Genomic DNA, 15,157 nt, shown 5'->3' on the forward strand with positions numbered 1-15,157 from the left:
ACTCTTAAAGGTTTTAAAATATCAACCACAGGGCATGGGCATCATTCTAAGTCTGTGGCCCAGTGTGATGATGCACTGACTGCAAGCCCAAGGAGCAGACCCCAGAGTCAGACCTTATGTGATTGTGGAAAAAATATCTTTTAAAGTCTATGAAAAGCTGTAGCATCCTCAAGATACCCCTGCATGTTGAGGTGGGCCTCAAGTCACTAAATTAGCACAGGTAGTAATTAGGAAATAACATACACAAGAAGTAGAGGAGAGTAAGGATCAATTGGAATTCACTTGGACAAACTGAGAGATACAAGAATACTCTGAAATCTCTATCTCTCAACACCTCCAATCTCCTGCAGAAGATACGCGTGTCCTTAGCAACAAGTATCTAGCTCAGGAGTCAGAGAATCTGAAGAAGGATGACCCGAAAAACCTAGACGAGCTGAGGGCCCAATAAGATGAGCAAGTGAATCAACAAAAGTATGATGTCTTGTACCCTACTCCAGCCTTCAGAGGAGACTGGCTGCTACTCCATGTTCTCCTTTAACATCCACATATTTCTCTCATGGTTCATCCTTTCACATTTTCATTTTATACTCAGTCCTCCAAATTACTTAGCTGGTCTTTTCTAATTGCTGTAATAAATCCCTTATTCCCTGTTGTCCCTAGAGCTGGAACCAGAAAGGGAAGGGAGTTCTGAGAAACATAGTTCCAGCTTAACTAAGTTGATACAGTACAATGACACTACATTAAATTACATTAACACTCTCAGGAAATAGGTGAAGAAAAAACATACCTTAATTTGTTTTCAAACTTAAACAAACATAGTATGAGAAAGGAAATTTATTAACATCTCACCCATGACTATTGGAGCAAGGATCTTATGGAAAATATTTACTAAACCAAAGAACATATAAAAGATTCCATTTTGGATTTATTTCATAAATATAATTTTGTTTAATATTAGAAAAGTAATAAAGCATATTAGCAGAGCAAAGGAGGATGATATATATATTTCCAATACAATACCCACTCAAAAAAAAAAAAAAAAAAGGAAAAGACACTCAGACCAAGAAGAGAAGCAAATTTCTTTAACCCAGAGTGCACATAACTCTTAAGTGGAACATCAAGAGCTTCTAAGTTATTTGTAACATTCCATTTCTTATTCTGGGAGATTAGTACAAAAATACTTATTTCATTATTGTTTTATACTATATAACCTTATGATTTTATATCTCTGTGTGTATATCTCATAGGAAAAAAAAACACATGAAAGAAAAGAAAAGATAAGAAGAATTAGAGACCTAGAGAATTCATTCAGAAGGTCTAATAACTAGCTAAATAAAGTTTTGGAAAATGTAGAAAATAGAAAGTGAAGGACATTACCAAAGAAATAACAGAAAAAACTATCCAAGAACTTCTTAAGTACTCAGCTTGGAATTTCATACCACACATCAAGGCATACCATTATTATTCAGAATACCAGAAAAAATGAGAAGAGCTAAAGAGTTTCAGAGAATAATGGGTCACAAAGATTCAGTCTGGCATCATATTTCTCACCAGCCTGATGAGTCTAAAAGCTACTGAAGCTGTGAGGGGAAAAAAATATAAAATCATAAAATATATTCAGACACATAAGAACCCAGGAAAATGTCCTCCCATATACCTTCTTAAACATATTTACTGAACGATATGTTCCAAGGAAGCAAGGGCATATTAATTAACTAATCAATCAGTTCATCAAACGAAGACATGGGATCTAGGAAATAATGGACCCCATCAGGGAATAAGATAAGGCAAGGAACCAAAATGACAGCTGGGCAGCAGACTAGAAGCCACCAGTTGGGACTAAAGTTGGAACATGGATGCAAGAAGAAGTAAGTTTATATATAAAAAAAAAAAGACCTGATAAATGGATAACCTGAAAAAATAAAGACCTTAATAAATGGGTAATCTGAATAAACATTTTGGAATATCCCATCTATATGATATTCTCTCTGGATATATCATATATCATAAATATAGATATGCTATACCTGTACGATATGATATATATAGATATATAACTGAATATGATATATAGAGATATATAGAGATATCTAAATATATATAGATCCATGGAAATATCTGTATCTCTCTCTATATAGAGATTCCCTTGCTTCCTTGGAGCGTATCATTCATATATCTCTCTCTCTATAGATTTCCTTGCTTCCTTGGGGCGTATCGTTCATATATCTCTCTATATTTATATCTCTTTATATGAACGATATGCTCCAAGGAAGCAAGGGAATATTAATTAGCTAATCAATCAGTTCATCGAATGAAGATACAGGATCTAGGAAACAATGGATCCCATTAGGGAAAAAGATGAGGCAAGGAACCAAAATGACAGCTAGGCAGTAGACATTTTCCTGGGTTCTGATGTGTCTGAATACATTTTATGATTTCATTATATTTTATGTATGAATATATATAGATATACATAAATCTGTAGATCTATATTTATATATAAAAGAATAAATATACAAAGGATACCTATGTATCAATACAGAAAGGAATGTAGAAAAATGTTTTTATAGTAAGCAATTTAGATTTAAAGACTGCCTACATTTGCAGTTATCCTGTGAAAACTGACTTTTCTGAAATTGGGGGAAATGGTAAAAAAAAATTCATCCTGCTATTGCTAAGGAAATAAATCCTCAGCCATGATAGCAGTGAGTTAATAAATAATTTTAACGTACAAATCAAAAATTAATAAGAAAAAGCAGTAAAAGCACATCATTTAACAATATGTATTGTATTTGAAAGCCAAGAGGGGATGCAAAAAATTAAAGTCATTGCCTATGGAGCGGGTTATTGGGAGAAGAAAACTTAAGACTACAAATTTTCATTCAATTAATTAAGATATTTACCATCATCAAAATTAAGATTTTTAACATAATGAACATAAAATGCCACTTTATTTAAAAAAACCACAAATCTATGTTTAAAAAAGACCAGCAACTTCAAGTTTAAAATGTACAACTTAACACATTGAAATGTTATCATTCTACATAGAGTAACAACTTAGAAAGTCCTCAAAAAATTGCTAAATATGTAACTAATCTGAAAAGCCAAAAGAACATTTCCTTGTATAAGAAATACATATCTCTTTAAGAAGGAAGTGTTCAGAAAGCCACAGCCAAAGCATGGTCAGATACTTTGTTAAAAGGCAAATGCTGGCCTGGCACAGTGCCTCAGGCCTGTAATCCCAGCACTTTGGGAGGCCGAGGTGGACGGATCACCTGAGGTCGAGAGTTTGAGACCATCCTGACCAACATGGAGAAACCCCATATCTACTAAAAATACAAAATTAGCTGGGCTTGGTGATGCATACCTGTAATCCCAGCTACTCGGGAGGCTGAGGCAGGAGAATTGGTCGAACCCGGGAGGCAGAGGCAGAGGTTGCAGTGAGCCCAGATCGTGTCACTGCACTTGAGTCTGGGCAACAAGAGTGAAACTCTATCACAGAAAAAAAAAAAAAGGCAAATATTGAATTGCAACATGGAAGACAGAAAGAAACAGGCTGTCTCAAGTGCCCAAGATGTGCAGTAATTTGACCTTCACATATATGCTTTCCACTGTTCCCAATGTGTTATAAGGATTGTTTTCTGAACTGCCAATATGTTTATTATATTTCTGTGTAAACAATCTTTCATTATTTCTTACAACAAATCTAGACAACTTAGCTTAGTATACAATGCTCACCATGACCTGGGACCTGCCTACCTCTCCAGACATAGTTTTTGCCATGATTCCTCTCATACCTTACATTCTGGCCATGCGAGGTGGCTTACATTTATCTAACTGTGTCAACTGGTTTACCTGTGGCCATCCTAATTCCTCTCTCTGGAATGCTAGCTCCTCAGGTTGTTCTTCAATGTACCCACCCTCTCCCTGCTAGGCTGTCTCTTACATTAAAACATAAAGTATCATTCTATAAAGAATTTTCTGACCCCATAGATAAAGCTAAGAACTTTGCTTTTTATCCTTTGTTTTGCCCTACACTAGTATCTAACGGAAGACCAGGTGACTCTATATTAACGTCTTTTTTTTTTTTTTTTTTTTTTTGGTAGCCAAGTCTACTTTCGATTACTGGTCTGGAAGTTCCTTGAAGGTAGATACTACATCTTGATGTTTTCTACATCATCTCTGGTACTTCAAGCAGTACTTGGCATATAACAGACACTTAGTGTTTTAGTAATTCAGTGCACGTTGAATGAATGAATGAAAAATAAATGTTTCTTTAAAATGTCTTCTGCAGCTTGAGAAGTTGGCAACCTGTCAGTATGATAATATAGGCTGAGAAAATCATTGTTTCTGACTTAAGATATAAACCTTAAAAGCACAGCAGAATAAATGTCATTGTTCTGCGTCTCAACAGCATAATCACTGGAAGAGTGAACTTTATGAAAGTGATTGTGGTTGCTGCTACAGAATGACTAGATTAACGTAGGCAACTGCTAATGTCTAAATGTTTCCTCTCTACATTAAGCCAACCTAAGTGATAAATGGAAAATATTTTACAGGGAAAAAAGACAAAATTTCAGACCAGGAATCCATACTCAATACTTTCGATATTATATATATTCTTTTTCATTGATAAAAATGCAAAAGTCCTTGTAATACTGGTGAAATAAGTACAGCTTTCTTAAATAAGATAAAAAATCATTTTAATGATATGCCATGCATCTTGAACAGTGATAAATATAATTATCATATTTTATAATATCAATTAAATAAAACATTCCCTTTATTGTGGTAGCTGAAGAAAGTCTGTAGCTATTTTAAAACATCAAGCAGGATTTTCTTAGGACTTCTTTTTCAAACTGAACAGTATCAACAAAGGAACTACAACAGGCCCTTTTCTCCAAACTTACACTATAAGAAGCATTTCTTAGCCACAGGCCATCTGGAGAATTTGGAAACAGCAGCAAGGGAATAGAGGTTAATGAGAACACAGAGTACTTCCAGCTGACGTGTCAAAATTGGTATAACAAAAATAAACTAACAAAACTATTTTCTTGTTACCTACTTTCTTTTTATGCATTTCCTCCCTAGCTATATGTAAATTTGCTTTCCTGATAAACTCTCCTGCCTCTCTTCAGTTAAAACCTTATCATCCTCATAAATCTACCTTACCTTTAATACATTCTTTGTTCTCCAATACTCCCGCTTTCATTCAAAACTTCCAAAGAGTGAACAAAACTAGGCTATATGTCAATAATCTACCATTCCAAGTTTTGTAATCACAAACTAGTGCCACTTAGACAAGTACCCAAGGAGACAGATGCTCCAGACTTAATTCAATATTTTTCATAAAGACACCTATTTAACAGAACTTATTAATTCCTACATTTACACTAAAGTGCCGTTAAAAAGCCATGAGGCTATACATTTATTCTTGAGATTCAGAAGGTATGACTTTATATCACTTAGATGTATTCCAATGAATACTATCTTCCATCTTCTATTTTTTCTTTTGAGACGAGTCTCATCTTGTTGTCCAGGCTGGAGTGCAGTGGCGCGATCTCAGCTCATTGAAACCTCAGCCTCCAGGGTTCAAGCGATTCTCCTGCCTCAGCCTTGTGAATAGCTGGCATTACAGGCATGCACCACCAGGCCTGGCTAATTTTTGTATTTTTAGTAGGGACGGGGTTTCGCCTTGTTGGCCATGCTGGTTTTGAACTCTTGACCGCATGTGATCTGCCCGCCTGGACTTCCCAAAGTGCTGGCATTACAGGTGTGAGCTATTGCACCCGGCCTCTTCCATCATTTTCACTGACGATCTTCAAATGCAGAGTCATCAGAAAAGTATAAATTATTATTATTATACCACTTACTAATGCAAACAAATATGTAATATATCTTATAAGTGTAATTATTAAATCTGTGGCAGAAAGAATAAGTTCTTAAACCTATAAACACAAATATTCTTAACATACCCAGTAATTTTGATGTTACTAATTTTAGAAGTTGGATCTTACAGGTCTTGATAATTGGGTTTTGTTTTATAGTAGTAGGTTCCAAAATCATATTTCTTAAGTTGAGTACCCAGCTCTGTCATTTATATTTATGTGATCTTCAGCCGTCAGCTGAGATACTTAAACCTCAGTCTCCTCATCTGTAAAATATATACTTGTATTATATCATAAGATTTCTGTGAAGATAAAATGAAACCTGGTTTAGGAAACTAGCACAGTATCTGACATGCAGTGAGTGTGTAATAAATGGTGGTTACTATTATTTTCAAAGAGCCATAGAGAGATGTTATACAACTATAACATTCTTACTAAATACAGAAACTATAAACAAGCATGGTTCCTACAAAAATGTCAACTCAGGGTTATACAGGGTTAGATATACTTCTATACTGCTTTTATTTGCCTGGCTTATGGATGAAAATGAATAGGGATGGCCTTAGACAAAACATTGAGGTCTCATACTCCCAGTTCTTTCTACGCATCTTGTTTTATGGCTTACCAAAACAGTTTTAATTTCTAACCCATTATTTTTCTTCTCAGTAGCGTTAACAAATGCACCTATGTTTTCTGAAGTCTATTTCTAAAAAAAAAAAAAAAAAAAAAACTATAGAAGGCAATACCTGGTACTTAAGTTTATCTATATGTTCATGTTACTTTCTTGTTGTTCAGTTTCTTCCATTCTGACTGTATGTTTTTCATCTCCATTCTTTATATTTGCTTCAGGAAATTTTAAATTATAAACTCAACCTACATACTCTTAGAAAACTGGATCATCTGACTACATAGGAAGCTGTTTTCCAATATTAAAAAAAATAATACCAGGACATGTGTTTGTTTTTCTTCCAAAGACATCCTTTCCTTTTTAATTTTTTACAGTTTATGTATTAACTATAAAGTTTCACTCTTTAGCAAATGAAGTCTGCTTAAGGATTTCCTATTAGGAATCTTTAAACCCCTTCTGGTCTTTGCTTGAACTAGCACTATTTAAATGATTGTCATATAATAAAATCTATGCTCAATAAGCAATTATTCAGACAACCATTTCTTTTGAGTTTTCCTTACTGCAGCTAATGTCAGAAAATTCAAAGTGTAGAGACTTATGGGGAAATAGAACTGCCATATTTATAAATGCATAGAGCCAGTTTTATAGAAAATCCCATGCAGACAGGGAGTCTTAGGGACTGAAGATGATTGGTTGCCCAAAGTGGTCAGAAAGAAGAGTCATTAGATAAATATTTCCCCTTTCAATTAGGCAACTGAATTCTAAAATGAGAAACAGAAAAGAGACTATGCCAACATTGTCTGAAGCTGGATAGAAAGAAGAAAGAATATAAAAGTAAGGAATGAGGACAAGTGAATGATATACAAGTTGACTTGGTTAAAAGCATAGTTTCAGGAAGACGTTGCATTGCATTATATACACAAAATAATTGCCATGACATTGATTTAATGTGATAACCTAATTTTGTAATCCAATTCAGCAAACATTTATTGAAAGTTTATTATTGTATTACATACAATAATAAATAATACATCAAGGATTATACTATGTGCTGAGGATATAATTATGACATAATCCTTATCTTTACTATGACTATTATCTAATGGAATGACTCAGCTCAAATTTGATTTAATTTTTGAAGATTATAGTTTCTAAATTAATGATATGGCATATGAATTAAGCTAGACAAGTCAAAGAAGATTTCAAGACTTCAATTATCATGATCTAAGATAATTTGATAATATTATGAGAAAGGGTAAAAGAAATACGCATTCATTCAAAACTTTAAAATAATAAAAATAGAAATAACGTAAAAGTATAGTCATGTGTTAAAGAGTGATATTTTAGTCAACAACAAACTCCATATATGACACCATAAAATGTCATATATGATACTACAATATGTTGTGTTACAATTGTCTACAGTATCCATTATAGTAACATGCTGTATAGGTTTGTAGACTAGGAGTAATAAGCTATACCATATAGCCTAGGTGTGTTGCAGGCTACAACACCTAAGTTTGTGTATGTGGACTCTATCGTGCCTGCATAACAAAATAATTTACCCATGCCTTTCTCAGAATGTATACCTAACTGTAAACACTGAATGCCTGTATATCCTAATCTGAAATACAGACAGCAAATGACATTCTAAGTATATAAGCGCTTAAAGATATCACAATGGGAAATGGTGACAAGTGTGACAAATATAACTAAACTTTTAAAAATCTAACATTTTTTAAACATTACTAAGAGGCAAGAAACAGAAAAATATTTGTCACAAATATTACAGACAAATGCTTAACATTAATTCATAATCAAGTTCAAAACAAAAAAATTGCAAAATTTATCTAATTTATAATTAGGAAGAGAAGCATGAAATTTCAAAAGACAATTCACTGGGTAAAAAACGAAATGACTGCTAAACATTTAAATATTCAATCGCCTAACTCAAGAAAGGCTAATTTAAAGAAAAATGCATTATTTCTCCTGTTGATTTACCAAAGCTTAAAAAACAGTTAACCATCATCAGACATGGAAAGAAGAGTCAACAGAAAGAAAGAATTAAAGATGATAGAAGAAAGGTAAATAATAACAATTACCTTTTTAGGAAAACAAAAAGGGGTTTGAGTGTTTTCTTTTCCACAAACATTGAGAAAGATGAAAAGATCTTCATGTAGAGATAGTGGTTGATGAAAATGAGGTGAAAATGAGAAAGCCTGGGCCAAGTGTCTTGATTTTGGCTAAATGAAAAGCAAGATTAACAGCTAGAAGAAAGAAGGATAGGCTGGGCGCGGTGGCTCACTCCTATAATCCCACCACTTCGGGAGGCCAAGGCAGGCAGATCATGAGGTCAGGAGATCATGACCATCCTGGCTAACACGTGAAACCCCGTCTCTACTAAAAATACCAAAAATTAGCCAGGCGTGGTGGTGGGTGCCTGTAGTCCCAGCTACTCGGGAGGCTGAGGCAGGAGAATGGCTTGAACCTGGGAAGTGGAGCTTGCAGTGAGCCGAGATCGCGCCACTCCCCTCCAGCCTGGGTGACAGAGCAAAACTCTGTCAAAAGAAAAAAAAAAAGAAAAAAGAAAGAAAGAGAGAAAAGAGAGAGAGAGAGAGAGAGAATAAATCAGAATAGGAAACACCCAGAGTAGTTAATGTAAAAAGCCTGCCAAAGAGCAGCAAGAATAAAAGTTATACTAGGACTTTGTAAATGATGGTGAGCCAAGCCTGTTAGAGTGTAAGACGTTTTTCGTTTTTCCCCACTACCATCACCAACTTCCCACCAGTGGTTACTCTCTCAGCCTCCCACCAGCAGCCACTATGTTCATGTACTCATAGATGGAACGCTTAAGTGATTAGAGTTCAATAGTGTACTAGGGAAGGGCATCAATAAAATAATTTATCTTATAGCCCATGGTTGGAAGAGTCTACTGAAGTGAAGAAAATGTGAATATTTGAAGAATAGGTGTTTGAACACTTGAAGGTTCTAGGAGAAATGAGAATGAAATAATTTCTAGAAGGAATAGTATAAGTTGCAAATTACGGAGCTAGAAATTCTGAAGGCAAGGTGATTCATGTTATCTTCAGTTTTAGAGATGAACTTACTAAAACTTGAACCGATCTCTGTTGAGTAGGTTTCCATCAGATCTGTGAGAGGCTGAAGTTCAAATATGCTGACATTTTTTATGGGCAAATATATAAAACTCCAAAGGTCTATGCTTTGACCTATAGAACTATAGTGGGATGCTAAGGAACTGGTCAAGTTCAAAACTTTGCCTAGTTACAAGGCCAACCAATATGTCATTTCTTCCGGGGGCTTTCAGTGTGTTAGTATTCCCACAGTTATCATGGACAGTTCCAAGTACAAACAATTCCCTGCCCTGCTTCCCCCTGCTTTCACTTTTCCAACCCAGATTACACACAGACTATCATTGAAATGACTCAACTTTTCTCAAATTACTCAAAGTCGTGTGCCCATTTTTCACCCTTGCAGTTTCACACTTTAATCTATCTTTAACACTCTAAAAGGATATCCACCCACTAATCAATGGATTATAAATTTACCTTTGATCTCGAATAGTTGTGTGTCCTTAGCAAAATAATTTTATTTTTCTGTACCTCAATTTTTGCCTGCAAAAATGAATACCGTACGTGTATTTGAATAACCTATGTGCAGGTACCTAACACACAGTAGAGGCCTAATAAATATTAGTGTCCTTTCTCCTTTTCCATCTCATCAGACCTTCACTGCTCAAAACTTCCCAGATTTTCTCCCCTGGTTACCTGTCTCCAACTCTTCCCTCAGACATACACAAGTCTCTTCTCAGATCTCAAACCTCCTTTTCTGGAAGCTTCTTCCTTTCCCACAAGTTACCCTTGGATCCCTCCCCATCATAAACATTTTTCTTTATTTCTTCTTTTCAGAGGTCAGAATCTGATCTCTGTTGAAAGCAAATGCCAAACTTTTCCCAATTTCTTATTTTCTCTCCATTCTAAAAGACTGCCAGTTACTCTGGTACTCACCATGCCAGATTGTGTTTGGGAGACACTTCATCAGGTCTAAAATAGTTAGTACCTGTGGTTTCCTGTGGTTTACTTTGGCTCTCAGGTGCTTAGAGGTACGAATTGATGGGGGCTGAAAGAGCACATGGGGGTCATGATTTCACAGGAAGTCCTGCTGGTTTGTTGCTGTAAAATGGAGAAAAGCAGAAGTTCATAGTTTGAATGAATATGGATTACAAAAGAGCAAGGTACAGCCATACAGTTTTTAAAGATCAGCATTTAATTAACTTGGTGTGCAACTTTCAGGAATTTTAATTATTTATAAAGAAACAATTTCTCTATATAATGAAAAAATTTAAACATACACATTCTAGACTAGTGCTGTCTAGTTGAAATATAATGTGAATTTCATATGTAATTTTAAACTTTTTAGTAGCCATATTGAAAAAAGTAAAATTAACTTCAATAATTTATTTAATACAATATATCAAAAAGTCATTTAATTAATCAAAAAGTTGAGATATTTTACATTGTATGTCTTGCACCAAGTCTTAAAGTGTGATGTATATTTCGTACTTACGGTATATCTCATTTCTGACTAGCTGCATTTTAATTGCTCAGTTGCTCCAGGTGGCTAGTGGCTACTCTAATGAATAGCACAGTTTTATACTTGACAAAAGAGTGTGTTTAGCCAGGCACAGTGGTGCATGCCTGAAATCCCAGCTACAGGAGGCTGAGGAAGGATGATGACTTGCCAGTTTGAGGCAGTAGTGCACTACGATCACACCTGTGAAAAGCCACTGCACTCTAATCTGGGCAACATAGTGAGATCCCAACTCTTAAAAAAATAGCACATTTATATTTCTCTGAATTCCTACATTTCAAGGGAGTGATGATAGAGATAGGATAAAAAATTCCTATCTTGATATAGATTAGAAAGATAAAATCATAGTACACTGATAATAACCAACCTCCCCAATCCCCCCAAAAAGATATCCATGCCCTAATTTCTGGAACCTGTGAATGTTATTTTATCTGACAGCAAAAGGTTATATAGATGTGATTACATTAAAGATCTTGAGTTGGAGACATTATCATGGATTAACAGAGTAGACCCTAAATGGAATCACATGCATTCTTATAAAAGGGAAGTAGAGGGATATTTTACGGCAGAGGAAGAAAAAAAGAAGGCAATGTGATGACCAAAGCCATGACGAGAGTGACACAGCTTTGAGCCAAAGAATGTCTGCAGCCATTAGAAGTTGAGAGAGGAAAGGAACAAAATCTCCCTTTGAGCCTCCAGACAGAATGTAGCCATCTTGATTTAAACCCAGTGGTACATACTTTGGACAATATTTTGAGCATGCAAAATACATTTCTGTTGTTTTGAACCACAAAGTTGTGATAATTTGTTACAGCAGCAACAAGAAACTAATACACAAGTCAATTACAGTAATGACATTATATTTTCTTGTTTATCATCAATGTCTAAACAAATGCGATTCATCCTATCTCTAGAAACTGCCAATAACGTGTTCAACAAATATTAATGCTGAAAATGCCTTGCCAGATCTTTCATCTCAAGTGGTTTCATTGACTGCCCATATGCTGAAAATTTTAAAATTTATATTTCCGTATTTCAGAACTCCCCTGCACTGCAAATTAGTGTTTTCAAATATCTCCTGTGCATTGACACCTATTTGTTCCACAGTCATAAAAATAAATGCTCAACATTGCTAAGCAACAGATAAAGGCAAATTAAAATTACAACGAGAAATAAATTTACACCAGTTGGAATAGTCATTATTAAAAAGACGAAAAATAACATGTCTCAGCCAGGTGTGTCTGCCTTGTCCCATAGCCTGTGAGTTTCAAATTGCTAAGCCTCCACTTAGTAAGGGCTATATGGAACGTAGGAAAGTATATGTACATGAAATATGTATAAGAAATAGAGGCTGAAGATGATATCATATATTTATGATGAATATTGACTACTAATTTGTTTCATTGATTGTTTGCCCAGTCATTTTGCGATAAACTCTTTTTAGCAACAATGAACCAAAAATATTTAATTCTAAAGAATAGGTGTTTAATAAAAAATTCAGTAATAACAATTGACAATGAACATAAAACTTGCACAAAGTATTTCTTGATATTTCTCATCTAGCATATGTGGGGCCATATAAATATTACAAACCCCATAAAAGTAGGTAATAAATCTTCAGAAAAAAAATATCAGCATGAGTTTAACGATTAGTACTTTTAAAGGGAAAACCATGTCAGTATTAATAGATGTTGGTTTAATTCATATAGTCATGGAAAACAGGTTTCACTGAAATGTGACTTTTCATTTAGAATAAATGACTACTCAAAATTATTTTCCTTCTTTTTCAATCTCAGGTTTTCTTGTGTGCATGAAAACAGTATAGGGACAACTGTTTATGGAGTAGGGCTATTTTCAAAAAAACTTTGCAAACAGTTAAATGATGTGTGGTTCAAATTAGTCTCAACAGTTATTTCAAATACAAAGTTTTATTAAGCACAATAGTAATTATATTTTCATGTAACTCATGGACTCAAACTTTTAGAAATTAACTTTTCTATGGTAAAACATGGGAGAATTATTGAACATTATTCTGAATAGTTAGAATTTCAACCTTGAAGACTGAAATGATATACTTTTAGGGAAATAAAAATATAAATGCTTTATATTTTATTTTTTGCACTCTGTTTTATGTTTTTCTGAATTTATGTTTCTAATGGCATTTATTTAGACATTGATGACAAACAAGAAAATATAATGCCATTCCTATAATTGACTTGTGTATTAGTTTCCTGTTGCTTTTGTAACAAATTATCACAAATTTTGTGGTTAAAAACAACAAAAATGTATTTGCAGATCAAAAGTCACGATAGAGAATTAAGAAATGCATGAAACATAAATATATTTGGAATTAATTCCATTAAATCACAACAAGTTGTAATATTTTACCAGCCTAATATACCAAGCTGTATACTACAGCTTCTATACAGACACACAAACACATACACATTAAAATGAAGCTTTACACTTTCTCTCTTTGCTGCTTATCATCAGTTAAATTACAGAAGTAGTTTAAACTTTACTAAACAACCTTGTAAGCCAATCTAAGTGTCCTACTATGGGATTGAAATGTGTTGTGAATGGTTTTTCTAAATTTATTATTTATTTACTCATTTATTTAAATTTTTTTCTAGGCCTCTCATACCTAGTTCTTACTCAGTTACTTTTAAAAAACTTTTTTATGTTGGAAATCTAATAAAATTACCCCAAAATGTCAACATTGACACAGAAAATTGAAATTATTGAAATTAAAAACTGGAAATAGAATAGTATTCCATGGTGTATGTGTACCACGTTTTCTATATCCAGCCTATCATTGATGGGCATTTTCATTTATTCCATGTATTTGTTATTGTGAATAGTGTTGCAATGAACATACACATGCATGTGTCTTTATAAAAGAATAATTTATACTTCTTTGAGTATTTACTCGGTAATGGAATTGTTGGGTCAAATGGTATTTCTGTTTTTAGGTCTTTGGGGAATTGCTGCGCTGTCTTGCACAATGGTTGAACTAATGTACACTCCCACCAACTGTGTAAAAGTGTTCTTTTATCCCCACAACCTCACCAGCATTTGCAATTTTCTGACTTTTTAATAATAGGCATTCTGACTGGTGTGAGATGGTATCTTATTGTTGTTTTGATTTGCATTTCGTGGGTAGAGGGAGAAAGGAGGGAGAAGATAAGGAAAACTTACTAATGGGTACTAGCCTTAATATACGGGTAATAAAATAATCTGTTTACAACAATCCTCCATGACACAAGTTTACCTATGTAAAAAACCTGTCCATCTACCCCTGAACTTAAAGGTTTAAAAAATATGACATTCATGTTTTATATTAATTGGAAATGTATGGAATACATAGACTAAATTCCGAGGAAGTTAAATGGAAAAAAAAAAAAAAAAAAAAGAATAACACTTTTCTCTATTGTAATGAACTGAATGCTTATGTTCCCCCGGAATTTATAGGTTGAAAATCTAACCCCTAATGCAATGTTATGAAAAGATATAGGCCTTGGGGAAGTGTTTAGGTCATGAGGGTGAAGTCCTCATGAATAGTTAGTGTCTTATAAAATAAACTTCAGAGAGCTCTCTAGCATTTTTTTTGTCGTGAGGATTCAATGAGTTGAGAGTCTGTAACCTCACCAGAGCCCAATTATGCTGGCACTCTGATCTCAGACTCCCAGCTTCTAGAACTGTGAAAAATACATTTCTATTGTTTTTAAGACACTGTCTATTTTTTTGTCATAGCAGACATCTACAGAATTGACTAAAACATCCACAGAAACAAACAAACAAAAATAGGAAATTTGATGATGAGAGTTCAGTGTATATAATTTATTTATGTATTTATTTACTCATTTATTTTTTAGAGCCAGGGTCTTCCTCTGTCACTCAGGCTACAGTGTAGGGGCACAATCATATCTCACTGTAACCTCAAACTTCTAAGCTCAGGTGATTCTCCCACCCTCCCCACCCAGCCTCTGTATTAGCAAGAACTCATAGGCATGTGCCACCATGCCCAGCTAAT

The 15,157-nt window shown here is 34.3% G+C and overlaps 1 long non-coding RNA gene across 1 annotated transcript in view; it reads right to left on the bottom strand.

The window, feature by feature from the left end:
- LOC105531970 overlaps nt 1–15,157 on the bottom strand; it is a 155,578-nt gene that overhangs the window by 136,167 nt on the left and 4,254 nt on the right. Inside the window, exon 2 of the long non-coding RNA XR_001004893.1 lies at nt 10,594–10,706. This is a non-coding gene — a long non-coding RNA (uncharacterized LOC105531970). The remainder of the gene's footprint in view (nt 1–10,593; nt 10,707–15,157) is intronic.

This window comes from Mandrillus leucophaeus, unplaced genomic scaffold (assembly GCF_000951045.1).
Source record: "Mandrillus leucophaeus isolate KB7577 unplaced genomic scaffold, Mleu.le_1.0 Scaffold924, whole genome shotgun sequence".
In the NCBI taxonomy this organism is placed as follows: Eukaryota; Metazoa; Chordata; class Mammalia; order Primates; family Cercopithecidae; genus Mandrillus; species Mandrillus leucophaeus.